The 23,927-nt window shown below is 36.1% G+C and overlaps 1 pseudogene; it reads right to left on the bottom strand.

Moving 5' to 3' along the window:
* Positions 1-738: 738 nt before the first annotated feature.
* Positions 739-18,118, bottom strand: LOC141607699 (protein argonaute 1-like; annotated as a pseudogene).
* Between the last annotated feature and the right edge of the window lie 5,809 nt (positions 18,119-23,927).

Below are 23,927 nucleotides of genomic sequence, written 5' to 3'. Positions count from 1 at the left end.
GAACTATCTCATCACCAAATGTCAGAGTGTTTCTGATGCAAGAGCTGTCGTGGATAAGCTCTTTATTAAAGCGAATGAGGAGGTCGAATTGTTACTTTCTAAGCTTAATATGGAGGAAGATGAACCAACTGTTAATGGGTCTGTGCCTCCTATTCTTGACCTCGTACGTTGTACTACTAAGGGTCGAAGTCAACGAAAAAAAAGAACATGGGTACGAGGAAAAAGGCTAAGAAAGGGTCTGAAGTTGGGACAGGGGAGAATACCATCTACGTTGCAATCCTTAGGTGTTTTATACTAATGTGGACCAAATATCACTAATGTTACCAAACCAGTGGACTTATGTGCCCATGTTTGGTTGTATGGGTTTTTCTATTTAAATGCGTCTATTTTGGGTCAACTTGGAAACTTACCTTGACACGAATTTTGTGCAAACATTCTGATATATACCAACGTTTGCTTATTTTGCTCCATATGTGATCATTGTTGCTAACAAATGTATCATTGTTTGATCCATATGTTACCATTTTAACTAAATATATTTGAATAACTCATCCTATGACTAGTCATTAATTTCTGCTCAAAAAGGTAACAATTAACTCTAATATGGTCACCTTATACCCTACACATTGACAATATATATGAAAGACAATGATTATCTATTGTATTTGTTTACACTACATAAAGTCTATAAAATGGCGACATACACAATGCCAACAATCACAATGCCATGTGTTACCATTTTTAAACACAATATAAATTTACCATAGTATCACCATTTTAAGGTTCAGTATTGCCCTTTTAAGCAAAACGCATGTCATAGCATGGGTAGTTCAAACGTTTACAAAACAAGGACTATTTGTCAGTCCGTTCACAGCCCGAAGGACACAAAGTTTTGTCCCAAAATACATTACCAAAACGACCAACAACTACAAAGCCATCATTATAAAAACCAACAATTCAATTAACGAGATACGACAGCAGCTACTTTCTTCTTTCCGACAGTCTTTGGTACTGGACGGTTCGGTGCACGGCTTACTTCCGGAGCGGCATTGTAAACGGGTCCTCCTGGTGGATGGTCTCGAGCACGAGTGTACCTTAGCTTGTACGACCTGGCGGGTGTTTTTTCTCCAATGTCATCTAACCCCATATCAAAGGACGGTGGGAGGACCACGTTCTCCAAAGCTGTATCCACCTGATCAAGCATTGCTATGAACTCAGCATAGAATGCAGGGTCGCTATCCAATCTCTGCGAGGTCTGCTCCGCTTTACCCGCCGCTTCACCAATTCTGTCCTGCTGTTGCTACACGTGCTGAGACAGGGGAGGATCCGCCATCATTTCTGCTGCCATGTCACGATGTAAGCGTGAAATCAACTTCTGGTTTCTCTTTGTCTGGTACCATCTAAGTACACGCGACTGCACATTTCCAAATAATATGTCACGTGAATACACCAATATTAACGTCAATACACAGCAAAAAAATCATACTTAAATGACACATTTTAACAATGAATCATAATGTAACCAACCACCTGTAGTCAGAATGTCAGCATTTAAAATTTCCAACAAACACCAACATATCACAGCTATGATGGTTACATGTCAATACTCCATAAGAATGTAAGAAATGTTTGAAAAAATGTAACCATTTTCAGATACAGTGGCACCATTTTAAATATTACACATAGACAACATTCTATCCTATTTCATAATACAACTACATATCTAAGATATAGTGGTCACAAGTTCACAATCCATATGAATGTAACCATTCTTTATCAAAATGTCACCCTTTAGTTTATTAATAAAAAAGATGTTCTCACACTTCATACTAAAACAACTAGATATCAGAACTACCATGGTCATATTTTTAGTTTATTAATCGAAATGTAACTATCTTAAGCAAGAATGTCACCATTTTTAGTTTTAAGGTAGTACAACTACCATGGTAACATTTGGCCCTATAACACCAACATATCACAGTAAAGGATAATGTTACCATCTATGATCAGAATGTCACGATTTTATCTCTACTAAAAACCAGCATATTTCGACTTTAATGGTCATATTTTAGGACTAAACCAGAATGTAGCCACCTTAGTCTTAAAATGTGACCATTTAAAAAATTTCAACACATAAGATTCTGTCACAATTCAGACTGCAACAGTATAAGGATTGCCCGTGTATAAATTGATTTTGAATTTATTAAAGTGCTAGGACTTACGTCGTTGTACAGAAAGCGGAGATCCTCATCAGAAGGGAGGTCATCCGGAAGTGTGAAAGTCACAATCCTACATCCAGTATCCTCTACAATTGTATCCTTCTCGGCCGCACGACCCGCCTCTTTCCTAATAGCCTCCACTCCAGCGTCGTCCATCTCGGCCGGTCAAGCTGCCTCTTGATAGCGGTCACTTCAGCATCAACCCTGTCAACCGCAACTTTGTAGAATGTCTTTTCCAGATTAAGCGATATCGGATACGTGGTCAGATCTCACACCCCTATACCAAAGCCCCTATGCACGGTGTAAGCTTTGCACTCCTCCTTAACTCGCTTCTTTATTGCGTCATAGGTCCAATGATGTATCAGTGGTAGTGTCCTCTTCTCAGGCAAACCTCTCCAAATCAGGCGGTGAAAGTACACTAACTCGAAGAACATTAGGCACCCCCCGGCCCCCAATGCTCTTGCCATCGTTTTCTTTCCATGATTCAACCGAATGGTTGAAACGATCCATAATGTACGAACACCAATCCAACTTCGGTATGGCAGCAACATCCTTCACTGCCCCAATCAACCTAGTGTCGACTCGATTGTGCACGATCGGGGCCAAGAACGATCTCATTGCAAACAACACAAACATCTTCTTAAATTCTGATCCACCGTCCACCAATTGCAGCATCTCACCTCTAACTTTGTCCAGCTGTATATCCTTCTTTGGTAAAGAACCAAACCTCTTTCTCCAACAGTGTACTAGCTCTTTATCTTCTGTAACAGTTGGCACATCCTCCCCTTCACACGGTAACATGAAAACATCGTAAACATCATACTTACTAATTGAGAAATGAACAAACCTATTAAACATCAGCCTAGTGTGCGTATCATATTGTTCCAACAGTCAATCAACCATGGTATGAATAAACTTAGACGCCTTCAACTCGAGAAGACCTCCAAACCCTATATCCTAACACATCCTTCCTCTGAGCTGACGATAAATGCTTTATGACATAGTGTAGGGAAGCTGGTGATCCATGTCCCTCGACCCCCTTCAATTTCCTATATTCGGACACAATGTATTAATAGTTAAAAAAAAAGCTTAACATGATAACATGATGTCGAACAATTCATCAGATACAATAAAATGGTCAACATACGTTCCTTCCTTTCTCATTCGTTTCTTTTTTGGGACCACTGCCCCTTCAGGTAACTTTCTCTTCGACCCTTGCCCCAACCTCAAGCTCCTTCGACCTTTCCACAACATTCACAGCTTTCACAGATTGCTCTGCTTGCACTGCCCCAATCAACCTAGTGTCGACTCGATTGTGCACGGTCGGGGCCAAGAACAATCTCATTGCAAACAACACAAACATCTTCTTAAATTCTGATCCACCGTCCACCAATTGCAGCATCTCACCTCTAACTTTGTCCAGCTGTATATCCTTCTTTTGTATATCCTTCTTTGGTAAAGAACCAAACCTCTTTCTCCAACAGTGTACTAGCTCTTTATCTTCTGTAACAGTTGGCACATCCTCCCCTTCACACGGTAACATGAAAACATCGTAATCATGCTTACTAATTGAGAAATGAATAAACCTATTAAACATCAGCCTAGTGTGCGTATCATATCGTTCCAACAGTCAATCAACCATGGTATGAATAAACTTAGACGCCTTCCGCTCGAGAAGACCTCCAAACCCTATATCCTAACACATCCTTCCTCTGAGCTGACGATAAATGCTCTATGACATAGTGTAGGGAAGCTGGTGATCCATGTCCCTCGACCCCCTTCAATTTCCTATATTCGGACACAATGTATTAATAGTTAAAAAAAAAGCTTAACATGATGTCGAACAATTCATCAGATACAATAAGATGGTCAACATACATTCCTTCCTTTCTCATTCGTTTCTTTTTTGGGACCACTGCCCCTTCAGGTAACTTTCTCTTCGACCCTTGCCCCAACCTCAAGCTCCTTCGACCTTTCCACAACATTCACAGCTTTCACAGATTACTCTGCTTGCACAAATTACTCTACATGTCACACATAAAATGGTCATATTACATAATATTGTCATAGGAGTTACCATTTTAAAATAGTCATACATGTCAACATTATTAATATGTGACCATCTTTGGATAAGAATGTAACCATTTTAGATTAGCTAAATTACTGAAATATGGTGACATTTGAACACTAAAGTACATGTCACCATTTTTAGATTTATTAGATGCCCTCACATATGACTCAAACATATGTACATTTCTAAACTATTATGGTCACTACTAAGACAACCACACATTTGTCACTGTTTAATCATATATGTCACCATGTTAACATATATCAAAATATATGTCGAAAGTTTATTTTTCAACAAAAGTGGTCACATAATACAAATATCAAAATATGTCACCATGTTAATAATTCATGTGTCTCCATTTTTTGTCTTTTATGTTACCATTTTAAGTTTTTAGGTCTCCGGTAAAGTGGTCACATTTCACCACATATGCTCACATTTTAATGATCGGAAATATGTGACCATGTGATTGTAAATCTGATACCATATTAAGTTTTTTGGTCTCCGGTAAGGTGGTCATATTTCAGCACATATGGTCACATTTTAAAGATCAGAAATATGTGACCATGTCATTGTATATCTGTTACCATATTAAGATAATTGGTCTCCAGTAAGGTGGTCACATTTCACTACATATGGTCACATTTTAATGAGCAGAAATATGTGACCATGTGATTAGTAAATCTGATACCACATTAAGTTTTTGTAAGGTGGTCATATTTCACCACATATGGTCACATTTTAAAGATCAGAATTATGTGACCATGTGTTTAGCATATCTGTTACCCTGTCAATATGGTGCTCAAACCTTTAAACAACAGAGAAAAGTTGATTTTGTTGATCTATAGTGGTCACATAAGCAAGATTTCAAATATATAACTATGTTTTATGTATAAATGTTATGATTTTAATCCATGTTAATATATTTTAGTCTACACTAATGTGGTGACATATCAGCACAAATTCATGTCATAAACATACTTCACAATCACAGATGTGGTCACATTTCTCAGTTTCTTTGCTAACATTTCTCAAATAAAATGGTAAGATGTTAGGCTTACCGTCTACTAGCATCTTATCTTCCTTCCTCTTCTTCTTTTCCCCAAGAAAAGCTGCCATTTTCACCACTTTATTAAGCACCTCTGCCAAACGACCATCGTCTGATTCCGATCCCTGCTTCTCGTCCTCACCACTGCCATCCTCCTTAACACTCCCTTCCTCATCACCACTGCCTTCCCCGTCCCCCTCACTACTTCCTTCTGTCTCGTCTGAAATCTCTTCTGACGCATCATTGTCTTCCCTTTCATCCGTATCCACCGGTTCTCTAAAGAAAACACCTTTCTCTTTACCCTTCTCCATGGCAACCTTTCCTTTTCCTTTCTTATCACCTGGTGACATTTGAATACCAAAACATAATCAGAAATTACCCTAAACCCTAAAAACCTAAAATGATCAACATTCCAAGCCATTTTGTGCTACATGCAAAACATTTTTTCTGGAAAAAACCCGAAAAAAAAGCATTTTTTTCTGGAAAAAACACTAAAAACCTAATCTGACTTCACATTAAAAGCATATTTCTCTTGAAAAAAACCTAAAACCTAACCTGATTACTGTCTCATATTTACGCCCTCATTTGAAGATTTTTATGCCAATGTCATCATTAGTTTGTTACCAAAATGTTACCAAAAAAACCCTAAAACCTAATCTGATTACTAAACAAAAATGTTACCAAAAAATGACGATTAAAGATGAAGAAATACCTTCCATTTGTTTCTTCGGTGGTGTCCTCCTCGCCATCTGCTTTTTCCCCATCCTCCTTGTCAAATGTTACCACTGTAATAGTCGATCAAGATGATGAAAAAAAGTTGTGGTTTTTTATTGCTTAAAGAGAGAATTAAAGGGATTGTGTTGCGGAGATGAAGATGAACGGAGATGAAGATGAGGAGTTTATGATGAGAGAGGAAATGGATTTGAAAAATTTTGATGAGAGAAGAAAGTGATTGTGTTGTGTTGCGGTTACCCGTGTGCATGGGAAAGGGAAAGAAGAAAGAATTGTTTTTTTAATCCAAAATATCAAATCCATGTCCCAATCAAATTTCTTTATTTTTTTTATGTTTGACGGGTCCATCTGCTCCATTTACAACAATATGGTATCAATTATACCCGTCTCTCCCTTGTGACGGATACTTAATGTCACAAGGGAGACTAATTGATCCAGGAAAGCGAGATGACTTTTCAGCAGTAAAACATAACTTTCTTGACATTTTCTTTCAAAGCAGGAAGAAGTCGAACAGCAGCATTAGCAGCTAATGCCCTAGGACTTTGTCCACCAGAGGCCACCATGCCTCCACGGCCACTGCCAACACCGCCACTCATCATTGAACCACTATCTGACGTATCAGGATCCATGTAGAATCGGGCACGGAATGCAGCCAGGTGAGCATAATATGCTGGTGGAACTATCATACAGAACAAAAAGAAAGATTAGAAAATAAAAGAGGCAACAGCAGAAATTTTGGAATGAATTGACGAAGAAGACTCACCGATTGATACAGAGCGAGTACACCTGGCATACCTGACAGATAATAAAAACACAACATATGCTCAAAATCAAATCAGTAAAAGATATCATGGATTAGAATAAACTCTGTTAAAGCAACTATTGGAAGAGGAATGCAGCACGTGTTGGGAATAGATAAAAGCATCAGTGGCAGACCGGAAACTAGAATTATCCATTGCAATTTCGAAAGGATGACTGTTATGAAAGTCTCAACAATTTATTTGGTAATCTAGAATACTACAGTTACCATTTTGTCAGTACTCCCACAATCTTCCATTAATAATCACAATTTTCATTATTCAGACTTTGTACCACACAGTAAAGGTTGTTGATGATATCGTCTAAAAAATTAGACTTGGTAAAACCAGAGTTGGATGGTCAGCACGACCTCACACCAATCAAGGCATAAGCTACAAGAGTATAGTTTGCTCTGATTGCACAATAACATACAACATAATACAACTACGACTACAACCTACATGGCTCCGTTGGATTGAGGCCTCAAGGGTAATACCTACAGAGTAATAGAACTCAAGTCACAGAAGGAGCAAAGGAAATCGCAGCAAAAGGAAGATAAAGAGGTGGTCATGAGGTGGTAAGATTAATAAGAAAAAAAAAAGTTGTGAAGAGAATCAAGGTATGGTGCGGAAATTATTACCCTAGAAGAGAGGAAAGTAACTAAAGTCTATGACCCCCTTTATGAGAAGATAAAGAGGCGGTGGAGAGAGAGCATAACGGGGAACTTTTACCCCTTAGGGCTTGCCTCGAATCCATGGAATTATTATGGGGGTAAGTTTTATTTGGCGATAATTACTGGGGAAATTAATTAGTGGGGTAATGAGTTCCTTGATGATATGTTTGGCATAAGAGTAATGAATACTAAGTAGATTTTTACTCCCTTAATCATTACCCAGGGGGGAGGGTGGGTAATGTATTACCCCTTCACAAGGGTAATAATTCCAGGAGGTGAATAATTACCCGCATACCAAACATGAGAAATACACCTCACATATTACTCCCCTATTCATTCCCCTCCTATTACCCTCAATCCAAGCAAGGGCTAGCCTGGAATCCATGTAATAATTAAGGGGTAAATTTTAATCGGATGCTAATTACTAGGGAAGTTAATTACTTGGGTAATGAGTTCCTTGATGATAAGTTTGGCATACAAGAGTAATAATTACTAAGAAGATATTTTACTCCCATAATCATTACCCGGGGGGGAGGGTGGGTAATGTATTACCCCTTTATGAGGGTAATAGATTCGGGAGGTGAATAATTACACTAATACCAAACATGAAAAATGATCCTTACATATCACTCCCCTATTCATTTCCCCTCTTTTACCCTCAATCCAAGCAAGCCCTTATGAATAATTAACTATAACGCTACCTTCATTTTCGTTTATCCATCAGCACTACCTCCTTTCAATTTATCCTTTCCACTACTACAACAATCAACATATTTCCAGTCCAAGCATGATGGAAAAGTAACATCTTTGAGGATACAAGAAACTTACGTATAACATAGGTTATTAGTAAGAGACTGCAACTCATCAGCTGTAAAATTGTTCTCATCCCACAATACATGATAATGGGCTGGTCTGCTAGTGCCCTGTAGTTTCCAACAGAGATTAAAATTAAATCCAAGTTTAAACAGAAGATGGGTGAAAATGCCGAGGATGTAATGGAGCATCAACACACAAAACAAAACAACAAACCTGAATGCCAGCATGGTTGCAAAGGTAAAAGTCAAATTCTTTAGGATGGCAAATCTTAGAATCTACAACAGTATCTATAAAAAAAGATACAGTTGCTTAAAATAAAAATTAAAAACAATCAATTATGTCATCAAACCATTTACTTTTTTTTTTTTTTTTTTTGAAAGAATCAAACCATTTACTTAAAGACAACCAACCGGGTAATATATTTCCACTTCTATCAATTGAATTACGATCATGATAGTTGTTGGCAAACAGTCTTGTATGATGTCGCTTATGAACCACGACAAATGTCACAGGAGGTTGGTAGTTTGGCTCTAGTGAAGCACGTGCCTACCCCAGCATAAAAGTGAAATAGATCAAAGAGGTGAGCATAATTTCCAGAAGTACTAAAATATTGCAAATGAGCAAGGAATGTCATCATCAAACAGTTTTACCTTCCGAATAGCATCGAGTTCATATAGCAGTACTTGGTAAAATTGTCCTTCACTTACACCATCCCTTCATACAAAAGTAGGCAGCGTCAAGAAAAGTAACACTTATCAAAACCACCAGCGTAGCTAACACTAGTACAAGCGGCAAAAATAAAGAGACTAAACCTGTAGAATATTATGCGTTGCGGCTTATGACCTGTAGACCTACAGCATGAAATGAAGAGTTCCCTGAATTCAAAGGAAAAACAAACTGTTAAACCTGAAGAATAAAACTAGCACAAGCTACTAATAAGCTATTGATCATACTTTATCATTCCTCCAGAAACTTGGCCTTTGTTAGGATCTTGCCAGGATTTATACAGATCTTGGATCAGTTCCTAGCGATGTGCTTGAGCACAAACCAAACCACCATACTTTGTGACTTCAGGCCAATCTTGAGAGGCAACTACCTAAACAAATGAATCGCAGACAGGAGAACAAAAGGGTGAAGTAATGAGCAATCGTGATAGCAAAATCGAATAAAGTTGTGACAGCATACAAGAGCAAATGAAGATACAACAGATGGATGGACTAGAATCCTCTCCGGGATGAGGATGGGTAACATCAGCGCCAAATATAATAGTTGGACGATCACTAACAAGAGGTATCCGCCTTGATATTGCATCAACGAGTACTGTATTCCTCCCACCAACTTTCACATTTATCTTCAAAGAAATATTTGCAAGGTATTGCTTACTCATCTTAAATACATGTTTTGTCAGACAACATTGCGAAACAATTCGAAGATCTATTGCACATATTCGTTTGATGTCACCTGAAAATAAAATGACAAAGCCTTAGTCTGACGATGATTTAAGATCAGTTTATAAGAACCATTATACAAAAACAAGGGAAAAAAGAAGAAAGCAGACGGTCATAGTAAAGAGAAATAACAGGTGCAGAGGGGGAAAGAATCTGACAAAGAAATATATACAAAAATTGAGGACACCCTATCTAAGAGAACTAAGAGATTATTGCAAAATAGAAAACTACCAGTGGGAAGAAAATAGAGAAACGAGGTTTAAAAAACTATGATACCCAAACAGTAACATCCAAAAATAAAAGAAATCAATTGCGACAATAATTGACTTATTGACGTCACCTGAAGTCGAATAGAAAAGCAATAAGAGTACAATATTGTATTTGAGACAAGGACATACCATAGAGAGAGCCATTATTATCGGGAAGAATCGCAATTAGCAAGTCAAGCTCCCTTTGCTGTAATTTGGTCATCAAAGCGTCTTGCTAGCCCGTCACAAGCTGAAGACCTCTCACAAAAAGGGAGAGGGGACAAGGTGGGGCACCCCCCATGTGCTCCCCCACTCACCTCTCATGAGTATTTTGTGAGAGGAAATGGTATCCGTCACAAGCTTGTGACGGATATCGCCGTCTTCAATGAGATTTTGTGTTTGGTCATAGCATCATGGAAACGGGATTTTAGAGCCTTCTCTACCTGATCTGGACGTGCAGAGATGACTTGAAGAACCGGGTCAGGATTGAATAGCTGGGAAATATCCACAGAGAGGATTGGTGAAGGTTCTCTAAAACTTCAAATCATGATTTCAAAAAAAAAAAAAAAAAAACTTCAAATCAGGTCTTAAAATTCAGTTGCTCATCTTAAAACTCAGATACTAAAATCAGGATTGGTAACATGATATGAGATTTCTTGGACTAAAAATCCACATGTATTATTTCCCTCTCTCTCTAATAACATATGGAATAGTGACATATCCAGGATATTTAGCAAAAACCCATAATTGACTTAACTATGCAAGGCTAGCTAGCAAGGAACCAGATCACCATAACATCACTCGCAGTATTTCTTTCCCTCGACACTAATTTGAAATCAAGTTACGTATATGTTAAATGACAATACATGTGGGTGAGAATTACCAAACTACAAGAAGCTGAAAATATAACAGCACAAAAAAAAACTCAAGTGGTTTACATGAAAGTAAACGAAAAATTGCTCAACTATGTAAGGCTAGCAAGTAACCAGATGATCACAGATCCAGGTCAGAATCAACATCACTCACAACCAGTATTTCTTTTCCTTGATACAAGTTTGAAATCGGGTCACATATTTGTTAATAATACATGCACAATGTGAGTGAGAAGTACCAAACTTCAAGAAGCTGCATAGTATAACATAAAATAAAAATTAAAAACTCACGTGGTTTCCATGTATATAAACATAAATTCACCATACTCATGACTATTTATAAATAATGATGATAAAAATTCAATTATACAAAGTCCGTAAAAAAGTGAGGAAAAACATGCGATATTCCTGCTTCACCTGAATATTTGATGGTAGTCCTAAATCAGTTGATGTCCCTAGCCCAACGTCAACATAGAAACACAAATTTACAAATAATGCTAGTAAATAAACAAGATTTTCAAAGATCCCACAAAGGCTAAAATACAACCTCTAACTGGACAGTGGATGATTGAAAAGCACTATGAGCAACGAATTACCTTGTTCATCATATTCCATTGACCAACTTGTGGTAAGACATTCTTCTCCCTACCAGTATCATGATATTTAAGGTGCAGAAAGATAGGGACACAATCAACATTCATGGTTCTGACACATAGCTTTGCTCCCTTCACCATTCACTTTATTTATTTCATATCAATCGATTAATTCATTCATAAAAGGAAGCTTTACTAACAAGGCACATCAAGACTTAGGGTTCAGCGCACCTAAAACGCTTTTTTAAACTAAACCATATCACCCAATCACTTGAAATCTAATCAATAGTGCCTCGACAACAATATAGAAGTGAATAACATACCCATGGTGCAGGGAGCACACGTGCTTCAACACTAGCAAGCCTCGTATCGATTTTTATACCAAACTCTTGAGCATAGGGATCGGCATGATATATGCGTTATGATGTACAGTCTGAAAAAGAGCAGTATCAGTAGTGAACCACTGCAGAGGATACTTTCTCAATAAAATTATATAACACCAACTGCACATGTACACAAATATTAAACACAATAAACCAAAAGCTTTGGAAATCATTTCAAGCTCACCTTTGAAACATTATTTAAAGTTTTACCAGCACTTCAAGCAAAAGGTTAGAACAGACGTGTATATTTTCTCACTTTAAAAGTGTAAAACCACGAGACATCAAACCCAAAACACAGAAAAGAAGCCACCCTCATCCAACCTAAGAAGTTAAAAAAAGGAGAATCCATACAAACAACCAAGAAAATTAGCAAGTGCAATATCCCTTGAGAAATAGATAGTACTTCAAATTCACCAATTGCTTTATCACACATGTTAGCAATCAAGTTAACCCAATTCTTCATTTCAATCCCTCAAGTTTCAAATTATTACTTTCTATCCTTTCCTAAGCAAATGTCTTCACTAGTTCAATCAAACTGATCAAAAGCATTAAGCATCTGAAAACAAGATCCCCCTAATGACTCATTCAAAACATAGAATCAAATACCAAGCATGATAAGAAATTTATCTATTTTACAGGAAACATCAGCCACGCTGTGGAACAAACCTGCACTATATCACGCTCTCTTTCTTGGGGACGCTGACAAGTCACCTTAAGTAAGGCAGTAATTTGTCGTTCATTCAATCTTTTGGAGTATCTCTGACCCTCCACAATTTTGCACACCTGCGCAACTGATAACCCATCAGGCATTTTGAAACATGATAAGAATGTTCTTTGAAATCAGTGGAAGTTAATATTATAGATAATAACCTCCATAGGCAAATAGTTTGGTCTTTGTTGGTTGCCAACTTGTAGACAAGGCCACTGTATGTGTTGAATGTTAAAATTATAAGTCTCATAGAAGTACTACACAATTTATTTCATAGTGCCTCTTTCATCAACAGGGAATCTGAACCAAAAGGGAGATATTACGTAGATCAAAGTTATCAAACATGAGTAAAAAGCAAGATAACGGCTAGACCAAAAATATTAGCACCTTTAATTCCTTGGATTTCATTAACAATCCAAAATTACATATGCACAATAGACAAACATCCATGGCTTACGTAAGCTCCCTTGTAGCCTGTGATGTTAACCCAGATATCCTGTATTTTCTGCGCATGTTACCCTGATGTGTGACTTCAACCTTAATCCCTTTTAAAGCCTTCTTAATCTGTTGATAAAACAAAACAAAAAAGAAGCGATAAAACCATGAGAAGGCTAAAGCAGACTTTCCTTTCTTGCAGATTAATTGGACACAAGTGACTTCACATCCAGGAATCCGTTTAATTACCATCTACCAATAATGAAGCACGTAATCATTTTAAACAAACATAAACTATTTATTTACCTATCTCTCTTTTATAAAAAAAATATACTAAAAGTTAACAGCAAGCAATAAACATACTACTCCAGCTGTGTTACTACCTTAACGCCTGTTACAACTTTTCTAGCTCTGTTACAAAAACAAAGAATAAAGAACAGCCCTCAGATGCACAAACATGATAACTACGTAATATCAAGCAATTCTAGTAAGTACCGACTATCATAAAATGAAGTAGAAAAATTATTTTGTACAAAGGTCGATGTTTCCAGGCCTGATTATATTTTTAAGAAAACAAAACCTTATATAGGCACAAGTAAACGTTAACGGAACTTTACTGAGTAAATTAGCTGGAACTTGAAATAAAATAATATATAGACAAAAGTTAACGGAAAATACATAAAAAGAAATATAATAAATATTGCAAGAACTAATTCCAACAAGACCATGAGGAGATTACAAAGTTAACCATTTGGCAAGCCCCTTATAATGAAAAGACTTGCTGACTACAAAAAGAAGACATTAAAAGCTTACCTTCACTCGGTCAAAATCAGATAAAGATCTAGAAGTCACATCCCTATTAAGCAACTGAGTCACAAAGTCAATAACAGGCAACGGCTCAATGAAGGCCGTGGAAGACATGTCTGCATCACAAAACAAAGAATGTTGAAGGTTGAAAAGAGGTACCAAAAAGACAAAATCCACACATCATAATTTTAACTGACGAAGCAGGAAAGCAGGCAGAGTGTGTTCAGGAAGTCACCAATATTCAAAGATAACCCCGTTTGAGTTGGGCGGATACTCTGATAGAACCCACGCCAGGCTTCAAGACCATCTCCTAGTGGCTGCCTCCGCCCTAAATCAGGTGAATAGAATGAACGACTAACAGGTGAATAGCTACAAAATCAAGCATGAAAGCAGATAAATGTAGAACAAAAAAAATAGAATGCCAAATTGAAAGCACCAAGATAAAGAAAATTAAATGGTAAGAACTACAACATACCGAGAAGTGGGCAACTCACGCAGTACTATATCAAGCACCTGAAGAGCTTCTTGAGGTGCATCTGCCTGTTTACCTTGCAGGAACATGCCCATGTGATGCAAATCAACTCGTACAGCGAGTTTGATCACAACCTTGAAATCCCTTTCTCTTCTGTTAAAACTAAGTATTAAATTCAATTTTAACAACAGATACCATTCAAATACAAACAATGAAGGATCAGACAGATTAGACCTTGGTGCACCAGAACCATCATCCTCATCTACAAGAGTAATTTTGAACTCTTTTATGGTAAACGGAAGTGGACCAGCTGTATACAGACTTTTTCTTCCATCATATGCAGGTAGTCTCTTTCCAAGATGAGATTCTCTGTACAATTTCACTAATTGCCCCATAACAGCACGGTTCACACCCCGTGATGTCACCTCTAGCACAGGGGCGAACCCAGGATTTAAAATTTGGGGTAGCGAAATTTTTGTAATATAATTTCCTATTAAAAAGAAACGAGAACATACGAACATATATATATTTCTTAACAAACGGTCTGTTTGTGATTATTCATAATAATATTGCTTTGTGTTGTTGATAATTACACTGTAGCTCGTAGTAATCTAGTGATTCCTGTGATCATCTTGTTTATACGAACAACACATATAACCATTTAGCGTAACTAACATAATGTTAAATAAAAAATTGTACTCGGTTATTATGGAGTATAAAAAGTGTATATATTAGCTGACGGTTTCCCCAATGTAAGATTAAACTCATTCCATTTTCTTACTTTCTGTGCATTCTACTATCAAATTACCGAGCTTTAACTATTAATATGTTGGAAATTAAATAATATTACTACCTAGGAAAAAAATACAAACCTCTATTATAGAAACTTTTTTATCGATTGTAAACACAAGCAATGGACAAAGTATTTAATTGAAAAAAATAAACTTTTTTATCGATTGTAAACACAAGCAATGGACAAAGTTTTTAATTGAAAAAAATAAGCAATGCTTCAACAGTCTTAGCAAGATTCAAACACGGGTCTACAAGATGGGTACACAACTCCTTGACCACTGCGCCACAAACAAACTAATGTTTTATTTACCACCTTTCTTTTACTTATTCTTGCATTTAAGACAGCGGTTTTTGGGGTTGCAGACCTTCGTATTCCTCGATAAATTTGCTGGGTTTGGGGTAGCACTTGCTACTCTTTGCTACCCTCTAGGGTCGCCCCTGCTCTAGCGTCATTGAGACCTGTAAAATAATTCAAAAATAAAAGTTAAGTCACTGCAAACAAATCTAAAAGTCTCAGTACCACAAAGTAAAAGAAAAAAAATCTAGAGGGCAATTTCAGTAAAAAATTACATCGTATTGGTGCAAATCCTTATCAAGTAATTCAGCGAAAAAGTGATTTGCTTTCACAATACATCTATTTCCAATGCTACCCTTCCCAGGTCGGAGAGGAAACCTCATAGACTTGCTACTCGCAGGCAAAGTCTGAACAGCCTGAGAAGATGAGCCTTCTTGGACTGATAATTGCTCCAACTGTTGTTGAACCAGTGAAGGTCTGCACAGGTGGCACAGTAGAGCTCACCCCAGCCGGTTCCACAGGTGACAAAGTCATCCCTTGAGCCGGCGCACCACCAAGTTGATGGGTCGCCGGAGAAGCTTGATGCAGCTCGGGGACTGATGGCCGGAAGGAAGCAGGTGGTCCACTAGGCCACCACCTCCCCTATTACCACCATGGCTCTGAGGATGATCACCACCTCGTGGGGGATCACCATAATGCTATGGTGCCATGCCACCACGCTGACGCCCACTACTGTATCCTCCACGGCCTCCTTGATGACCCTGGTGATCCCGTCCCATTCCTCCACCTTGGTGAACACCACCAGCTTGTTGAGGCGGCATCGAATGGTCACCACCTCTCCCGCCAGTACCTCTACCTGCTTGTTGTGGCGGCATTGTTTGACCACCACCTCTACTTTAATACCAAATGTAGCTTCTTGTGGCAGCATTGGTTGACCACAACCTCTACTGCTACTACCACCTGTAGCTTCTTGTAACGGTATTTGTTGACCACCTCTTCCACCATGACCTCCAGCATGCTGCGGATAAGAACTCTCACCGTCCCTAGACTTGTCAGTTCTCTTCTTCCTCACCATAATGCCAACTGTTTACGGAAAGATTGTGAGGAAAAAAAAATTGTGATATTAATCATTAATCATAAGATATACTCCCTCCTATTCATTCATTTTGTCCCACTTTCCTTATCGAAGCTAGTCGGATTTTTGTCCCTCTTTCCTTTTTTGGTAACTTTTGTGTGGACCAAATTTAATTACATGTGGAGTAGAGTGGAATGGGGTAGAGTGGAATAGAGTGTTTTGTGTGGTCCAAAATCATTTTCTTAATTCTTGTGCAAAATAGAAGGGGGGCAAAATGAATGAATAGGAGGGAGTAATTCGCAACGTTCATCAAATCCCTAAACCCAGAATTTATACTGAACCATAACAAAATAATTATATACAGTACAATATTACAATTTAGGGGAAAAAAAGAGAGAGGGAGAGAGCAACACTAAATTTGTGATAACTGCATAGAAAGAACAACCTACAAAATTTAAAAGCATAAATAAAAAGGGGAAAAGCAGCACACATAAGATGCGTCAACCGCAGGCGTAGTCTCATTTTTGGTACAAGTCTCTTCTAATCAAGATTACCAAAAATCAAAAATTGAGAAGAAGTACATGCAACTCAACACAATTAAAAGTGGGTAACAACAAAACCATACTACTCCACTAAGAGACTAGTTGTTAAATCACAAATAGTTATAAGAAGTTTTCCTATAAATATAAGAAGTACAAATGTTTACAGTAATTGATATAAATGGGTAAAATAAGCAAGTGCATACAGAAAATCAGCGCATATAATCAACTTAACGTCCATGAATAATTATGGTCAAATGAATAATTACATCAAACATTACGATACGCACTAAAGTGAAAGATAAATACGAAGTAACAAACAATTTCCAACAAACCCTAAGGGTGTATTTGGATAGCGAAAGTGGAGGGAAAGGGAGGGGAGGGGGAAGGAGGGAGGAGAAAGGGAGGTAAGGGAAGGCGAAGGCAAATGGAGAGGGGGTGTTTGGATACAATTTCCTTCCAAATCTTGCCTATTGTGGAGAGATTTTGATTTGTCTTGGAGGAGGGAAAAATGAATCCCTCCAAATCTTCCCCCTCCATTTCCCTTCACCCTTATTTGCTATCCAAACAAGGCAATTTAAAACCCCTACTCTCCCTCCCTTTGCTTTCCCTCCAAATCCCTCAATCCAAACACACTCTAAATGAAGAACCAAGCCAGGCTACCCTAAAAGCAACCTAAAACAGAGAAAATTATAAAGAAACCGAAAAAAGAACAGAACTTTACATTCAGAGGTAACAAACGGATGAACGATCAAACATAAGCGAGACTATCACGTCAAAATTTAGAAAATACGAAAACAAAAACAGATCCAGCAAATAGATGAAGAGAGAGTAAATGGGTGAGTGATGTTACAGTGGAATATTATTCAATAGTAGTTTGGATGGATGTTATGGCCGTTGAGAAGAAAACACCAGAAAGCAAATCAAAGCGGCGAGTGACCACGATTTCCAAAATACCTCCAACTAGATTTCAAGCGCGGGCGTTGCCCGGGTTATATCGTAACAATGCCTTTATTCTTGGTGTTGATAAGAAGCATCCCTATCGACAGTTGGGCAATCTCTTTCATGCTATTGGAGGTTTTTTCATTCGCAAGAGTAATTATGAATCGAACTTTTAACCAATTGTTTAAGAGTCCTTATCAGTCATATCAATCAACTTTGGTAACAATTACTTTATGTTAATAAATAAAACGAGTAAGATGCATACCCTAGCTGACACGGTTTTTTTATAAACTGTACTCTTTCTTATTTCTTAATAATCCTCTCTATTCATGTAGGGCACGGGAATTAAGGAAGGCGAGTATTATATGGTAAAATATTATATAGTGGGTAGGAGATTGGAGAGAGGGAAAGTATTGTGTAATTAAAATAAGTATTATTGTGGGGGTAAGGTGATTAAAATAAGATAAAGTATAAGTTTTGTGGTGGTATTGTTGTGGGGTGAGGTGATTAAAATAAGTATAAAAGTTTGCCAAATAAGAAAAGGATAATGATACGACGCCACCGGGTGGAGCTCAATTTCGGCGCCACCCTCTCACATGCACCCCTTATTATTGGGGTTCCCACTTATTCTATGGGATATATCCATTATTTTGTGGGTCTCCATTTATTGCATGTGAGAGGGTGACGCCGAGATTGGGCGCCACCGGGTGGCGCTAACTCATTTTCCATAAGAAAATAGGGAGAGTATTGTGAATAGACGAAAAAGGAAATATGAAGAGTTATTTAGAATAGGAAGGAGTATTAGATATACGAAAATTCGTACCGGATATACATGTATATGGGAATTCGTGTAAGTGAAATTGTATACTGTACCGTATATTTGTACACACTCCCACTAACGATACTTTATAACCTTTTACTGCAATGATTTTTGTGACAATAATCAAGTAATTCAGTTTGAAAATAATTGAAGTCATTTTAGCTGTGTTAGTTCTTTGGAACATGCTATTCTTACAACTTTTTGCTCTCTTTAATGAGTAGAATTTTCACAATAGGTAGAAGTAGCTTATAACAAATCACATAAATTATTAAGGCAAGCCCGACTGGGGAGAATTTCGAGCCAAATATTTAGTTAAAACCGTCGTACAAAGCTTATCCGGCTCATTTGGGTCAGGCCACGGTTTTTTGGGCCTAGATAATGGGTGAATTTTTTGGGCTTACAAAGGTATGTCATCATATATATTACTCCCTCCGTCCTATTTAACTGGAGCAACTCATCAAACTTTTTGTCCTTCACTCTTACTTAATTTTTATTTTGAAAGCATAGCTTTCTGTTATTTTAAATCTGTGGCGGATAAAATATAGGCATTAAAAATGGCGTGTCCCTTATGTGCTTGTGCGATGTGTGACCTTTAGTGGAACTTCAGGTGAATAGATAAATTGCTCATCTATGCAATATATAGTTCATTAGACAAATTTATAAAACAAATCAAAGGTTAAAGACACATAACAAAAAAAAAAACATTATCACGACAATTGGAATTGATAATAATATTTTCCATAAATTTATAGTAAAATATACAAATAATGACAAATAGTCGCAAGTTAGTTTCTCAATCTTGAAGCATGAAGAAAAACAAAGTGTAGGTGGTAATTAGGGGGCATTGGGGATGACTACATTAACTTTTGATCTTAGAATTTAGATTGAAATTTTGCAGGTTAGTACAAAATTGTATTAGACTTAACATAAAATTAAAATAAATTGTATAACAATAACAATCAACAATAAAGCAAAGTTAATACAAACATAATAAACCATGTAGAAATAAATAACATTAAATCATACGTAACACAATAGAATCAATCCATCAACAAATAATCAAACATATTTAGGTACAAACTATATAAATAGTAGAGACATTAAACATGTTAACACACATCCTCTTTAGACATGCATTCTTGTACATACACTCTAGAGCTGATCAAGTGCGGGCCGACCCGTTCGGCCCGCTAAAATAGCGGGCTTGGACTAGAAAAATCAAAAATTAAACGGGTAACGGACAAGAAAATTCGGCCCGCTAGAATAAATGGGCAGGTTTTGACTAAACAAAATTGCTCATGGGCGGCCCGCTAGGCCCGCTATTATTAGTAACCTCATAAAAGTCCTCAAACCCTCAATCTCAGACGTTCTATGCTCATTTCATTTGCAATTTGTATACTCTAAATCAATTAGGTAGTGCAAATGAATACTTATGCCTTACGTATAAGTGGGAGATTGTCGGTATTTACACTTGTCGTATAAAGATTCTCCACGCGAGATTGGACATGCTAACGGGATTGTCGTATAAAGATAGTACCTTTCAAGTATTTACACGGGAGTGTATGTAACCGCTAACAGTGCCGCACAAATACCAAGGCAAAATGAACTTTTAATGTTTGTAGTAGAACATTGCCAAATTTGTGTTTTTTCCAAAATTAGTAAACTTATCTTTTGAAAATTAGTATATTTTTTTAAGGGTAGACTTTTAAAGATAATTGTTAAGATTTAGGGGATGTAGCTATAACAAACTCGTGTTTTAATAAAAACACTATTTTTTGTATTTTATTTTAGTCAGGCCCACGGGTCGGCCCGCTCTCTTGAAGTGGGCGGGTACGAACAGTGGAAAATGGCCCGCTTAGCGGGCTCGGGCTATTAAATACGGCTCGCCGGACACTTTTTTTGCAGCTAGGCCCGGCCCATGTCCGGCCCAAGCCCGCTTTTGATCAGCTCTAATACACTCTCATAGTCTCATTCCACTGCAGGTATTGAGTATTGAGACTATACGGAGTATAATCTATTGTAATTCATCATTATAAAAAAAGTCTCCTAAATTATAGCTTATATACACTATAGTAGTTTGGCTGGAGATCATTTGCTATGATAGATCTTTGATTATCATATATTATTATTTAGATTTAAATAAACCTATATACAAATATAAATAAAGATATAGTATTCTGAAACTTAATCTGTATCCTTTAATATCTAACTTAAAACAAAACTTATCTTTTAATTTTTAACTTAATTTTTCTTTTTAACTTAGTTTTTCTTTTATTTTATCAACTTATAACATAATTTATTAAACAAAAGTTGTAGCCACTAACATCGCTCCAAAAGTTCCTCTTTTAAGTATTGATATTGATTCTAGAGTTTCTGAGCATTATAATAAAGTTTTTGGGTTTTATTTTAAAGTTTTTGAGTTTCACTATGAAGTTTCTGAATTTATTTACTTAAACATTAGGCTCTAAAAAATTAAAATAAAACTCAAAAATATCAATCAATCAATAAATCAATCAATCAATATCAATATCAATATCAATATCAATCAATATCAATATCAATATCAATATCAATTAATCAATATCAATCAATATCAATATATATACTTAGAAGAGGAACTTTTGAAGCGATTTAATTGGCTATTGCTTTGGAGAGATTTCATTAGTTATTACTTTTGTTGAATAAATTTTTTGTGTAAAAAGAGGAACTTTTGAAGCGATTTCATTGGTTATTGCTTTGGAGCGATTTCATTGGTTATTACTTTTGTTGAATAAATTTTGTGTATAAATAAAAAATAATTAAAATAGAGATTAGTCAAAATTAGATTACTTTATATCGATTACTTCATTATTATATTAATTAGAATAAGAGTCCTCCATAAGACTCATCAAGAAGTCAACAGCAATCATTATAAATTGTTGAAAACGATGTTAATCATCCCTTTATTATGAGCTACACGTTTTTTTGCTGTTGTAATTGTGTTAAGATGTGCATGTTTGTTGTGTTAGTTTAAATTGTGAAACTAACGAATATATTTGTTTATTTGTAGATTTTACCAGCATAACTTATTACGGAATACCAGGCGGATGTACCATATTCTCATACGGATCTTTTTTTATTTGTGTCATTAGCCTTTAATATGTTTCATAATTTCCTCTAATAATTTTAGTCACGAACAGTTTGTCTTTTTACATGGGAATTATGATTCGATAATTAATTACCGTAAGGATCACCCCTACATATATTAGTATATTGACGACATCTTTTTTCTCTCTTTCTGAGTTTATATTTATATATATTCTAAATCTTGCATTATTTGTAATTGGTGATGGTACTGGTACAACCTTATTACATTTGAGGTTGCTTTGTTTAATTTTGTTATACTCCGCACGTTTCATTAGACGAAGTTTAATCATCATAACATGATCTTTCTATTTATTTATAGTATTGATGTTGATCACTTTTTTATTTTTTCATTTGCAGCACAATTGCCTTGATATACTAAGGATTGATCGTACTATATTGTGTTGTTTACATGCAGTGCTTAAAGTCCTCTTAAATTCGATATCAGTAAACAATAAAATTAAGAAACCTGTTAATTGAGACTTACGAAGTACTTTGGAATAACTCCTTTTAACTCAGATTCTCATTGCAAATACAGTGTGTATAGTTCCATATTTGGTCCAACATGATGATGGAAGATGATTAAAAAAATATGATAAGGGAAAGAGAAGAGTACTCCATATGAAGCACGGGTATAAAACTTTGTTTCCTTTCCAAGTCTTGGGTAGTTAGAACTCTATTTAAGGGCACAATGCAACTGTTTAGCTTCGGGGTAAAAAGTGAGAGTTTCGTGCAAGTTTGACTCTCTATAATCGCTCGAAAAAAGCTTACTGATATTACCCGACCAACTATTTATTAGCTACTTTTCTTATTAAGGGAAATGATAAATACAACCCACCGGGTTGTATTTAAACATTTAACACCCTTCTATATTTGGTATTAATTTAGAAATTAAAGAGTAAATTACACATAAATCAATTTAATTAATGCATATATTAACTATTTATTTCCTCTTTTAGTTGCTTAAATACAACCCAAAGTTGTTATTTAAGTAAGATAAAATTTAATGCAAATTTAATTGCACTCCAGGTAAAAACCTCATGTAGTGTTTCACTCAAAAACAACTACATTAGGTATATATGTGAGACAATAGAAAATGCTATTACTAAAGAAATTGATATGAGTATTTGTTTCTCATGAGAATTGTGCTATGTTCTACGTACCATATTGATCTAATGTATGCCCTATTATGATTTCATCATCTAAACATATTGATTGGTATTGATATTTTGATGTTTTTAAGACTAATCTCTTTTTTATGAATGTGCAGAATATTGATTATATTATATAGATTTAATATGTAACCGGAAAACTTTGTCCTATGGTGCGGAAAATATGAAAAGTTGCAGGGGTGAGTGTGGATGAGGTATTCGAGAGTCTTCATTCTCATAACCTCTTAACTTTTGTCAAATAACATATTTACTCTAATTATTATTACTAATGCGCATTTTTTTTCCAAATCATCGAAAAAGAAATATGATTTCAACTCATACGATAGTAACTACGTACATAAAAGTCGATACGTGTCGGCTAGCCAAAGGTAAAAAGAAGCGTAGATATAAGTAGAGAGAACAGAGAAGCATCATCTATGCTTGGCAATAGCGAAAACAAAGGCGGAGCAGGGGATGTACTTATTGTACAGTTCATGTAATTATTATTAGTGTTCGATGACACGCTTTTCATTATTTGTATGTTATTTCTTTTTTTCAATAGTTTTAATTGCGTAGACATTCAACATTGTTTAAAGTATTGTATTAACTGTATTGTGTATTACAAAAATTACAATTATGATAATTTGAACTTACGAAATAAAATTTATTCTATCCGTCTCAACCATTTGTTTACCTAAAATATAAAATAAAATATAAATAAAATTAATTTTTAAAAAGTAAATAAAAGCATAACCGACATAAAATCAGCTCTATATCTTCATCACTAATTTTATTGATTATTATGGATTACTTTGCGTTCTCAAACATTAATATTAATTTAGAATAGTATTGATTAATATTTAGATCCT

This window comes from Silene latifolia, chromosome 10 (assembly GCF_048544455.1).
Source record: "Silene latifolia isolate original U9 population chromosome 10, ASM4854445v1, whole genome shotgun sequence".
NCBI lineage: Eukaryota > Viridiplantae > Streptophyta > Magnoliopsida > Caryophyllales > Caryophyllaceae > Silene > Silene latifolia.
The sequence above is the reverse complement of the archived record's forward strand: the minus strand, read 5'-3'. Positions and strand labels throughout refer to the sequence as shown.